At 44.2% G+C, this 13161-nt stretch overlaps 1 long non-coding RNA gene and 1 pseudogene across 1 annotated transcript; both read right to left on the bottom strand.

Annotated features, from left to right (window-relative positions):
- Positions 1-3774: 3774 nt before the first annotated feature.
- LOC139022641 (uncharacterized) lies at positions 3775-8962 on the bottom strand. The gene is made up of 2 exons (XR_011477558.1): positions 5066-8962; positions 3775-4636 (listed from the first exon to the last, which is right to left on the bottom strand). It is a non-coding gene; the product is annotated as an uncharacterized lncRNA (long non-coding RNA).
- A 151-nt stretch (positions 8963-9113) lies between these two features.
- LOC112075989 (guanylate cyclase soluble subunit beta-2-like) lies at positions 9114-12798 on the bottom strand (annotated as a pseudogene).
- Between the last annotated feature and the right edge of the window lie 363 nt (positions 12799-13161).

Raw genomic sequence — 13161 nt, 5'->3', positions numbered from 1 at the left:
TATAATGAAATTGCGCCACTATGAAATAAAACATATCAAGAAACAAATAATGTCCTTCTTTCTATTTTTATCTTTTGTCTCTAGGATGATTCAGAAAGAAGAACAACAATCTCTGAGATTGGTCTCAGAAACACCTTTTTTAGTTCTACTTTTAGTTCTACACCAGACAATTTTTAGTTCTACTTTCCTAACCTTTTTGTCAGTACTGGGAAAGGTTTTGACCACAAGRCCGACTGGCCAGACATTTCTTCAATAAGACAACATCTCCTACTTTTACATTTGGCTTTTCTGCTGTCCATTTTCTGCGTCTCTGCAGCTGGTGTTGTCCGCACCATCATGGAAGGATCTGGCAACATGAATGAGTCGTACTGTGGCTCGATTGAGAGCTTTCCAGCTTGAGAACCTCTCAAAGCGATGAGAGCCACGTTGAGCTCCAGAAACCTTAGTGGCGAAGACAGTGACGTCTGGTCGAATCTCTGCGTCTGCGTGTGGCTCTACAAGGTCAAAACTTATGTTCTCAGTCTCACTTGAGTTTGTTTGGGTCAGGAAAGGTGAACCCGAGAACCAACTGGTGTGCTTTAAGAGTGCAGCAAGTATAGGCCTGGTTGCATGGTCTGCTGGATTGCTGTCAGTGTTTACATAACACCACTGATCTGGATGGGTAGAKTTCCTGATGCGAGTTACCCTATTGGCAACATACACATAGWAWSWTWMMMRMKSYTTYRYMKRYRAARSMKYKKKWAWSWTWCTGTCTGTGTAGAACTTTGCCGCATTTACATCAATGTCCATTTRGTCTCTGATCAGTTCATACATCTCAACAGCTAGCACAGCCGCACACAGTTCTAGGCGTGGGATAGTGTGGGCCGGACGAGGGGCCAATTTTGATTTCCCCATGACAAATCCAACATGGCACTGACCTTCCGAGTCAATAACTCTCAGGTATGCTACCGCTCCTATGGCTACTGTAGAGGCATCCGAGAAGATGTGTAMCTCTCTTCTTTGAGTGGTAGACAAAGAGACTGGGATTTAAGTCCGCTGAATATACATCCATCAAAGATTCCTTCCACATTTTCCACTCCTCTTCTTTTTCTGTGGGAAYATCAGAAGAGAGTTCTCTGATTAAGGCWTTACCTTGCATTGTTATTGGAGCCACGAACCCAAGGGGGTCATAAAGYCTATTCACTGTGGACAGGARGCRTCTCCGCGTAAAAGGCTTCTCATTGTGGGACACCTGGAATGAGAAGCTGTCTGTTTCCAGGTTCCAGGAAAGTCCTAGACTCRGTTGAAAGGGGAGAGGATCCACMCCTAGGTCCAGATCTTTTAAGTCTTTTGCACTGTCCTCCATAGGGAAGGCTTCCATAACTGTTTTGCTATTGGATGCAATCTTGTGTAGTTTCATGTTGGACTCCGCCAACATTGCTTATGTTTTTCTTAGAATGTTGATAGCTTCTTCTGTAGTAGCTACTGATGTCAGCCCATCATCGACGTAGAAGTTCCTCACTACATATTGCTTGGGTTCTGARCCGTGTTCCTTCTCACCCTGCAGAGCTGCTCGTCTCATGCAGTAGATGGCTACGGCTGGTGAGGGGCTGTTCCCAAATACATGGACTTTCATCCTGTACTCAGTTATGTTTCTATCTGGGTTGTTGTCTTCATACCAGAAAAACCTGAAGTAATCTGTGATCCTCACYTACACCAAAACAGTAATACATTTGTTGCACATCTGCCATTAGTGCAATGCAATCCTTGCGGAAGTGCATTAGGACACCCAAGAGTGTGTTGTTTAAGTCTGGACCACTGAGCAAAACATCGTTAAGTGACACGCCTTGACACTTAGCACTGGAGTCAAATACTACTCTTATTTGTTCAGTTTTTTTGTGGATGGTAAACACCAAATATGGGCAGATACCAGCGTTCTTTGTCTCCCTCTAGTGGCGGGGAAGGTTCGGCTTGGTCGTTATCCAGCATCTTTTGCATGAAGTCAATAAAATGACGCTTCATGTCAGGCTTTTTGTCTAAAGTCCTGCGAAGTCCTCCCTGTTATTAGGAAGGCGACGTCTAGTGGGGCGAAAGGGTAGTGGAGCCACCCAGTTGTTTCCATCATCCTGGAAAACCTGTTTGTCCATAATGTCCAAYAAGGCTTTGTCCTCCACTGATGGTGCTGGTTTATCATCGTCTMGTGTTTTGTCGAACACGGAACATTCCAGGCTGTCTGTGTTCACAGTTGTGCTRGGATCTCTCGYGTGCACTGTAGAGGGAGAGATGTGTTTCTGAGCTARGCTGRTGTAGTTCTCTTTTACCTGGATGATGTCAGGGCAAGGGCTCAGATAGGATGTGCSACCATTTTGAAGTATGTTTGTCCTGAACACGTTAACATTGGCTGGTCGGTGAGCCGTTCCCAGACAGACCTCACCCACGATGACCCACCCGAGGTCGAGTCGCTGTGCATAAGGAGTGTTGTGGGGCCCATTGATTTCCTCTCGTACCTTGTGTACCCTTAAGATGTCTCYTCCTAAGAGCAGGAGGATGGGAGCGTCTGGGTCCACAGCTGGAATTTTGTCCATAACTGGTTGCAGATGGGGATGATGATGATACGCAATGTCGGGGGAGGGAATCTCCATCCTATCGTCTGGCATCATATCACACTCTATCAGAGTAGGTAGAGTGACCTGCATGTGCCCATCTATAGACTCCACCATGAAGTTGACGGCTCTCCTGCCTGAAGTCTCTGTTACCCCAGAACAGGTCTTCATGGTGTATGGAGCAGAGTTGTCATTGATGTTGAAGAGATTGAAAAACTCTGTCTTGGCCAGAGATTTGTTGCTCTGTTCATCAAGCACTACAAACATTTTGACAGCTTTCTCTCTTTTCCCAGCTGGATAAACTTGATTGACACATTACAGTCTTTAGCTCTCTTTAGCTGAGTTGACCCACAACATCGGAAACAAATGCCATTCTCTTTGAGATATGATTTGCGCTCCTCTAGAGTTTTGTATCTAAACCCCCGACACTTTTTAAGAAGATGAGGCTTGTTATGTATTGGGCAGTGATGGTCAGGGCTTTCAACCTTTGTCTTACTGGGTTTGGTTTGGTGGTCTGAGGGCTCAGATGACACATCTGTTTTGTATACAGTCACAGGTGTCTTGCTGGTGTACCTGACAGGTTTCTCACTTTTCATAGACACCTGGTTAGTTGAGGTGTAGAGGGTGAAACTGGGGTCGTTTCTAGTTTTCGCCTGGTTCCTGATGAATCTCGAGAAGAACGAGAATGGTGGGAATGCTACCCGATAGTCGTCCTTGTATTTGGATCCCTGTGCAATCCATTTTTCTTGTAAACTGAATGGAAGTTTCTCTACTATAGGGTTTACCCCTGAGATGTGTCCAGATAAGCGAGGCCTGGAAGGTACCCTTCTACTTTAGCACACTCCAGTTCGAGAAGAATGTCACCTAGTTCTCTTAGTTTGTGATTGTCTTTGTTAGCTAGTTTTGGAAAATCATCCATTTTCTTCAACAGTGCATTCTCGATCACTTCGGGTGTACCATAGCACTCTRCTAGTCGTTGCCAGACCATGTTAAGCCCTGCTGTTGGGTTGAAAATATGGACAGATCTAATTATCTTTGCTTGCTCAGACGACTCTGCCCCTAGCCACTTGGTAATTAGATCTAACTCTTCCCTGGCTGATAAATTCAAGTCTCTGGTCGCATTGAGAAAGGATGCTTTCCATGCCCAATCATTTTCAGGGCGATTATCAAACTTCAGGAGTCCGGAACTCACCATCTCACGGCGTAGGAGGTACTTGATGAGGTCTGGTGCCACTTGTGACTCAGGGACGCTTTGTGTGTGTGACTGGAAGTGGGCTTGTTTTCCATTTCCACCATGCTGCTGTTCATATCTTTTGAACGTTGAGTCTCTGCTCATGCTCTGTTGTTTGCTACTTTCTGGATTATGGCATGTAGCTGGGTCAACACTAAGCTCTTGTTTCTCTACTTCAAATGGAAGTWCAGCAAAGTAGGGCCTAGCATGTTGTTGCACATATTCACAGGTACACTGGACTGGACTTAAGGGCTGTGTCCTTGTGTCTAGTTCTTTGCGAAGCTCTCTGTGTTCTGATTCTACAGCTTCTTCAAGGGCTGCAGCTTCAGCCAATGCAGCAGCASCTGTTCTCTCAAATTGGAGAACATATAAACTTGCATCGAGGTCAGCTTTTTGCTTCATCACAGAAGCTTCCTTCTCAGCATAGGAGACTTGTGCACGCGCTGCGTCCGCCTTGGCGCGTGCTTTGATGGCTGCAGAACTCACCGTTGAGGATCTGCTTGACTGTTTTGATGACCTTGATCTTGTAGARTGAGACTTGGTCCCAATGTGCTGAAGAGGCTCATCCATCTCTCTCTGTGAACACCTGGCTCTGGTTGTTGCATCACAGACTGTTGGTCTTCCCTAGGAACAGAGGCTTTGTTGGCTGATGTGCAGTTATTCTTGTGCTTGAGCCCYCCGTGATGATGTTTTTTCACTATTCTGCCCTTGAYTTGCGTTCCCATGCAAATCTAGACAGATAGCTAACAACTAAGTATTCAATAAAACTCCCACMGCGTGACTTTTCTTGAATGAATATATTGAAAACGTTTATGTTGTGAAACTGCAAAATACAGAAAAGAATATACTTTAGTATTCAATTCKCACCGACATACTGTAGCTGTACATTATACATTTGAAGTAGCATGAATACAAAGCACGTGCTAAGGTACCATGCATCTGGCATGATGCCAAACCATATAGCTAATTGTTACTCATATGGTAATTGGCTAACTCCTTTCATTACTCTAATAATGTACAACCATCTCTGTAGAATAACAAAGCATATTACACTAGAAACAGTAACAAAACTACAGTATTGTATATTTTACAATTAGTTTGCATGACACACGAGCAAAGTAATACAGCTGACGGCATACATGAAAGGCATTGCAATTTGTGTGAGTAAATGCAACCAGCKAACATTGATATGTAAGCAACTCAATCAATAACAAGACTTTCATCACTAGCTAAATGCTTGAATCGAACTTACAAACAAATATTTTCCGAGGCTGAAGCGTGACAAGAAATAACTACACTGAAAGACCTTACGTTGTTTTTAGCTGCTTCTATGCGTGCAGAACGAATTATCTACTTCCTGTTTGTGTACAGTCTTTCTAAGTACCAGAAAGCTCCACTAGGGGGCGAATAATACCATGGAACACAATGAAAATCCATTTTAACCATTGTAATAAAATAATCTGTTACCTTCTAACAGGATGGCAGCACACCCACTATGATTTATTTGCTCCCATTGGAAACGACAGGCTCTGGTCTATCTTGGGTTAGTTATAAAAAATATTTGGTAGAGGCGTCCGCATARATAGGTTTGGTTTGCGCCTAGCAGAACTCAGGTAGGCGAACATCTCTGCTCGCATACTCCCTAAGACCTTTGTTTGAAAAAAAAAGAAAAAGCGGCAATATTACTTTTGTTTGTCGCTCGTGTCATCATAGCAACAACATAGCCAGTACAGTTCCTCAAAATAGCTTAAATTAATTAAGATAAATCAAGAAATTTGTAATAAATTGACATTTTTTTATGTCTATTTACATCTAGATGTTTGGTGCAGTATTTCTCAAGTGAAAAAATGTGCATGAAAACTAGACTGATGGGCTCTTGCCACAGATGATTTGTTTACATCGTAGTTTAGGATAACTAATGTGGACTAATCCACATAAATAGAAGCATTGTTTCCTCAAAATGTTTTTGCCACTGAGCAAATTTCAACTTCCAGCTCGAGTTTACTGTCAACACTGAGGCTGTACCCGCTTTAAGTTACAGTTTCAGACAGTGTTCAAGTAAGCTACTGTGGCTATTTGATCATAATATAGGCCTACCAGTGTGTATTACCATCAAAAACAACTGAGAAAATGCATTCCATAACAGTTTAACTTGGAAATGGCTGTTCTATCATTCAGCCTACGGTAGCAGCCAATGTGTTGTGTTCAATGTAGGCCTACATTCCACGAGACCTTTGGGGGAAAAAATCAGGGTTTGACATTAACCTGTTTATCCACTTGTCCTTCAGACAAGGAGGTGACTGAAAGGGTTCGTGTTGTTTGATGCAAGAAACCACTTTACAAAATAAAATGCATTATTATTGACATACCATTATTACAGAATCGGCTACACTGCGCCTTTAAGACAAAAAAAGCTCTAGATTTTCTTTCAAATACGTCTAGAAATGTACACGTTTTGTGCTCTTTTAGGAAGCAATCACTCCATTGCTGACTACAAATGATCTATAACTGGTCTTAATTTATGATTAGGCATAATGTTAGCAATGTGGTTATGGTTAGGTTCAAAATCCCATTTTAAGAAGAGAAATTGTAGAAATAGGGAGCCTTAGAACTTTGTGGCTGTGGTAACTAGTGACGACCGTTTAGAAACTCTGGTAAGAGCAGACAAGGAATGTTAATTGTATAATCTTTGTTTGTTCTTTCTATATTTGACATTTTGAATTGCTTTACAATTTAAAAAATAAAGGTTAGGATAACGTACGTGTCAGGTTAGGATAATTAACGGTTAAAGTTAGGAAAAGGGTTAGGCTTAGCTACAATGCTACAGTTGTCAACAACTGTTGTCTCGACATAAAAGAAACGGTCACAGACCAATGGCTTGCATCAATTGGTGTAACTTGATATCAAGAAACACCTATATCAGAAAACGCCCCTAATTGCGGTCTGCAATTATACCCTTCACGAAACAAAAGACCAAAACGTCACAAAAACGTCTTCATAATATATCCGTGAACTGTTTCGACTGGGAAGCGTATGGTAAGCTTTTACGTCTAGCCAACATGAGTCAGTCATAACAAATGCAGTGTTTTTTTAACATATACTAAATACTTTGATATCCATACCATACAATATTGTTTTCTCATTCATAATCATTTTTATTCTAATCTCTAGCCTATCAACCAAATAGAAATATATCATTTTTTTTGGTCAAATTATGAAAACCAGCAGATGCACACCATCACTCACCAAGAAATTTGAATTTCATATAAGGGATAAAACACTCATTTTAGGACGCAGAAATGTCCTCAAATCCTGAAACGAACTATGACTGATTTCGACGTCGACTGAGTATTTGGGTTAGAATATCGATTAGCTGCGTAATGACACTTTCACGCGCYTTTTCTGCTATTGTGCGGGCCGCTGCTGACGAATCTTGGTTGGTTGTCACTTGTTTTTCTAGTCCAAATTTACTGGGCCTACTAATCGCTGTTTGGTGAAAGCGCACATTCTGTAGCAACTTCAGTGCTTCTGTTTGGTGCTCCATGGGACTGTACTGCAACGTCGCTGTCTCCATTTGGGCCCCTCTCTGTGTCGCTGCCTGTAGCGCTGTAGCACTCGGGAGCACCTAGGTGCGCTTAAGTTACAAGAGTCTCCACCTCTCCCACTCACGAGTCAATTGTTGTGCTATCGCTGGTATTTGTGGTAATTAAATGTTAATGACAGCCACTTTCCCAACATACACACACATACATAGACACACACACACACCACATGACCATTTTTCTCAACTGTTAACTGTTTACTTTAGTCAGCAAAAAGGGCCACAGGGAGTTGGAAAATGAGGAACCAGACCTAAAGTAAACACGTCTAAGAACACCCCAACTGTACAAGGTTTAGACTATATAAGATCACACATCAACACCTCCTTATGCAGATTACAGTTACTGTGTACTCATGATTAGCATCTGGAAAGGCTGAGAGGAGAGAAATMAGACTTTCCTTGCTGTTGTCTAGCAGATCCCAAACTATAAAATTTAAAACAAATAAATGTAAACTTTATTTAACTAGGCAAGCCAGTTAAGAACAAATTCTTATTTACAATGACGGCCCACCCCGGCCAAACCCGGACGACGCTGGGCCAAATGTGTGCCGCCCTATGGGACTCCCAATCACGGCCGGATGTGATACAGCTTGCAATTGAACCAGGGACTGTAGTGACACCTTTTACACTGAGATGCAGTGCCTTAGACCGCTGCGCCACTCGGGAGCCCAAAACTACAGCATCTCTATTCAATAGATCCGTCTCTGCTATCTTTCTGCTATCGAATACAAGCCTGGGGGGCTTGTATTAGCTATGGCAGAGTTCTGGTGTTGACATCAGCTGCACATGGAGCTTGTCGTTTCTATAATGGCTGCTACCTTTCCTCGTCTCTTATTTCATTTACACTCATTTGAAGGCCCAGGAAAGTGCTAATGAGGGAAAATCAATGAGGCACCGACAGGGTGTCCCCACCCCATGGCAACCCCAGGTGTCCCCCAGCAGGCGGKAGTCACGACAACAACACAGAGCTCACCCAGGAGTCTCCCACAGATTGAATCAACCTGTTTATAATATCTAAACATCATTTTGTCAATGTGGTTACAATGTTGAATCAACGTGGAGACCATTGGATCATCAACAAAAATTTGAGATACCGATTTATCACTTTTTGTCTACAGTATTTATAAAACTTCCCACTGGGCACACAGTGGTTTAATCAATGTTGTTTCCACGTCATTTCAATGAAATTACATTGAACCAGCATTGAATAGACATTGAATTGACATCTGTGCCCAGTGGGTTAGTAAGCATGTGTAGAAACATTGTTGATTCTTTGAAAACTGTCAGAYCTAGCATGCCTTTGTGGAGTTCAACATTTCATTTTCTAAATGGTCTCAGATTTTCAAATGATGTGCTTCCAAATGGGGTCCAACACATACTTAGAGCAGTCGGCAGAATCGTGAGTTCACATCGTTGAGGTAGCCCTTTTGAAAAGGTGTAGTGTCTCCCAGAAAAGGTGTGTKTTCGTTGGTGAGGTCACTGGAAGAAGAAGCAGATGCCGTGGTTTGGCCATTCGTTTCCTCCTTTCTCACACTGTCTGGTTCTTCTGTGTCGAAATGGGACAAGAAAGACTCCTTTATCTGGCTGTATCATATGAAACTGAATCGTTCATATCTTCTGATATGTAATGAAGGCTGTATAACTTGTCCAATAATAAACACATTTTGTTGTTTAATAACCTTTTTTTTCTCTCTACTAGCTAGCAATTCGAACAAACCCAAATTGCCTCACCTCTCTCGCTCTCCGCCCCCTGTTGGTTGTCTCTGTACACGCAGGGCTCTCCTGTCCCTCTGGCCATGAAGGTGTCCTCAGACACACACAGGTTCTGCAGCAGGAAGTAGGTGGTCATCAGGCCTTTCCCCTTCACCTGGATCTCTCCTCTTTCCAGGATGTCAAAGCCCTTATCTTCCAGTGCACTGCAGATAGGTATAGTTAGAGAGAATCAGAACCAAGAACTAAGTTCTTCGGCCAACTTTATTGGCAAATCTGAATGGGAGCCATGTTGGCACTACCTGTATGTGAAGGGGCTGAGGTGTATGTGGTCAGGCAGTCCGTGACTCTCCATGCGGGAGGCAGTGTTGACCGTATCTCCAAACAGGCAGTATCGAGGCATCTTGTCCCCTACCACACCAGCCAGCACTGGACCTGTGTGCAGACCCACCCGAATCTGGTACACGCACGCCACACACACACACACCGCCACTTCAAATCACAATTCCATAGCTTCATTAAAGAACAGCTCATTTTGGACTATAAAGTCACCTGGATGGGTTGCCCAGTGATAGGGTTGGTCACTTCCCGGGCAGCGATACGCATACCCAGGGCAAAGTTGGCCACCCGCTCTGCATGGCTGTCAGCTGGAATGGGAACCCCACCCACCACCATGTAGGCGTCTCCAATAGTCTCCACCTGGAAGAGCCGAGGCGTTCATAGCACTCGTTGAAAGGTTGGCTACATCTCAATAATCTAAAGTATTTTCCTTCCCTTATCTCCTCTCCTTCATTCAACCTTTCATTTGCCCCTTCATGTACCTCTCTCTTTCTCTCTGTATACCTTGTACACGTCATGGACGCTGGTAAGGCGGTCGAACTTGGAGTACATGGAGTTGAGCATGTTGACGATCTGGATGGGCTCGCAGGCAGCACAGATATTGGTGAAGGTGACCACATCACTGAACAGGATGGTGCACACCTGGAACTCACCTGAAATAGAGGGAGAAAGGTGAAGCAGAGATGTTTGTAACGGCCATACTTTTCATTACACAGGTCTTCTAGCTCATTTGAAGATTTGAAGATAAAAGGCAGCAGATATGCTGGCCCTGTCTGGAGGACCAGGTAGATATGGAATTAGCCAGACATTGCCATCGTACCTGCTTCCACCCTCTTGCCCTCCTTCAGCTGGTTGGCTACGTGGCGTAGAGCAGAGTCTCCGTCTTCTTCTTCTCCGCCTCGAGGTGGCGTGAGAGGATCCTCAGCTCCTCCTATGAAATTACAACATGATAGACAAAGAGGATGAGAAAACAGTGAGATGAGAAACGGACAAAGAAGGAGAGATGTATGTGCCTTTTTGCGCTCCAGCTGATTGGACAGCTCCATCTCGGCCAGACGCTGTTGGTTAAGCAGGATGAGGTCCCGGGTGGTGTCGTGCTGGGCGATGTCGGAGATGTGCAGACCCCTCTCCTCCAACTCCTGCAGGCTGCGCAGCTTCGGYGAGCACAGGTACACCATACAGCCCAGAGACTCCATCCACACCATCTGACCTGGGTACAGGGGKGTTATTCAGTCATACCATMSACACYATGCAGAGCCAACCTGCACAATCAGACATCGGATCAGAGAAGGGGAGTTTGACTGAACCTCTGAGTTTGAGCATGGACTGATGCTGAGAGGCCAGTGGCACCATCTCCCGTCTGGTCTTCAGGACAAACTGGCTGTTAATGAACTTCCTGATGCTCTCGATGTTGAAGGTCACCTGCGGATGGACAATGCTGAAGTACTCATCCAGACGGATGTCCATCGTCTGCAGCCCAGGGACAAACTTCTGGATGTTAATCCCAGTCTGCTTCACCTTGAGCTGGGCACACACAGAGAAGAGTKCTGGTAACAATGTACCAATAGGACTAATAYCTGCTTAATTATCGTTTTGCATAAACTTAGAAAGATACAAGTTGCCTTACCTGTTTATCAAAGACAATGTGGAAAGGGAAGGCATTGCAGAATGCTTGTTCCTCCATCCACAGCTTATCTGGGTAGCAGGGTGTGAACGACTTCAGAAGGTTGTCTGTGGGGGGGGAGGACAGAAGCTTCTCAATCGTTCTCATTAGATGTACTCATATCAACATGATAGCGTTCAACAAACGTTGATTTTGGAGTGAACACTTAAAGGAAAAAAAGTGCCCAACCTTTTCCAAACATGACAACGCTCCTAACCATGTCCCAGCGTGATCTTTTCCCAGCAGGGCAGTGGGGCAGACTGGCACACCTGGCTCTCATCCTCTCCAATGCCTCTGCCTGATGCTGTTACCAGACCAGAGGAATACACCAGAGATCTCACACTGAACCCCTGGAGGCCACAGTGTCTGCTGGGTGTAGACTACTTTGCTCTTATTTTTTAACCCTCTAGACATAATTCTATTTTCATTCCATTATAAAACATGTAATAGTTAAACACTGCTACTTGACTCTTGTTTTGAATCATGACAAATTTAAATAAAAAATAAACTTCTCACCCTCATATCAATCTCCTCATCCTCCTTGGTTACCTCCTTGATCTCTCTTTGGGGCCGGAAATCCCTCTTTGACCCTCTGCTCCTCTGAGAGACCAGGAAGACCACATGCTCTTTCTTCCCTGTGCGCTCGTCTTCCTCTGATTGGTTAAGGATGGTCATGCWCACTTCGCTGTCAAAGAAGTCTTTGGCCACCGCCTCAATGATGCCTGCACAGAGAGAAAAGAGATAACCTCCTTYGATTAAAGGTACATTTTAGGTATGGATGATTACCGTACCTGGCACAATGTGATATAGGCCTTTCCTGTCCGAGTAGTAATGAAGCAACATCCTCCCATCATCGTTCTTCTCCACACGGAACGAGGGAGCGTTCATCTCCTGGAAGAAGGATATTTATTGCATACATCATCTTTTTTAAATTCTGGGCTCTAATGGATTGAAATACATAGTAGATAATCCATTGTAGAGGCCGTAAAGAGAAGGTCACCTGGTAGGAGAGAGCCAGGTAGCTGTGAAGGGCATCCAGGTTCTCAATGAATTCCACCAGGTTCCCCCCTAGCGTACGCAGCATGGTGTCGTACCCCGCCATCTTACGGAAGCTGAAGAAGTACTCTCCGAAAAGCTTCAGCACCACCTCAGAAGGCATGTCTGTGGCCACAACACCACCACATCATCATTGTCATCACTATATCATCACCAACTGTCAAACTAAATGGTGCCTATCTCTCCCCTTAGTTTGGGACTGTGTACTGTCACGTAATTCTAACCCTGACACCATGTCATGTCCACAGGCTCTGGGGTGACTCCTCAGGTACAGGACACCTGGGACACACTTGGGTCACCTGTGCCACACCTCGAGGGCCTCAGCAGGGACGTTGTTAACACCTGACCTCACCTGGAGGGCCTCAGCAGGGACATTGTTAACACCTGGCCTTACACACCCCCTCCCACGAGGAGGTAGACACTCCTAACCACTGATATAAGGGTATCAAAAACACTGACCTGTGTTTCTGGTTCAAMATGAAACATCGTTATAGAATTGTAAAGAACGTAGAGACTGGTACTTACCCAGCATTGTACATGCCTCCTGCACCAGACGCAGAGTTATGACATCATCGTATATCTCATAAGTCATGAACGTGTCCTGGACCTCTGCCAGGGTCCTGAAGAGATAGAGAGAATTGGCATACTCATGTCCTGAATRGTTTCAAATTTACATCAACAGTTACTTAGTACACAAAATACCAGACCTCAGTTTCTCCCATGTTTCTTCACCAAATTTCTCAATTACCAGAGATTTCAGACAGGTGTTTATGAATCCGTACTGCGAACACAAACAGTGAAGAAGAAGAGAGCGATATGAGATATCATAGTTGTCAAAAGCAAAACTAGAATGACTTGATGTTAAAATCAACAAACAGACATCTTGGTACTCACCATCTCTCTGGTATCTCTCTGTCCTCGTCCTCCTGGTTTGTACTCTCTATGTACAGAACCCCTAACTCCTCTCTCTCTCTCTCTC

This window comes from Salvelinus sp. IW2-2015, unplaced genomic scaffold (genome assembly GCF_002910315.2).
Source record: "Salvelinus sp. IW2-2015 unplaced genomic scaffold, ASM291031v2 Un_scaffold3500, whole genome shotgun sequence".
In the NCBI taxonomy this organism is placed as follows: domain Eukaryota; kingdom Metazoa; phylum Chordata; class Actinopteri; order Salmoniformes; family Salmonidae; genus Salvelinus; species Salvelinus sp. IW2-2015.
The sequence above is the reverse complement of the archived record's forward strand: the minus strand, read 5'-3'. Positions and strand labels throughout refer to the sequence as shown.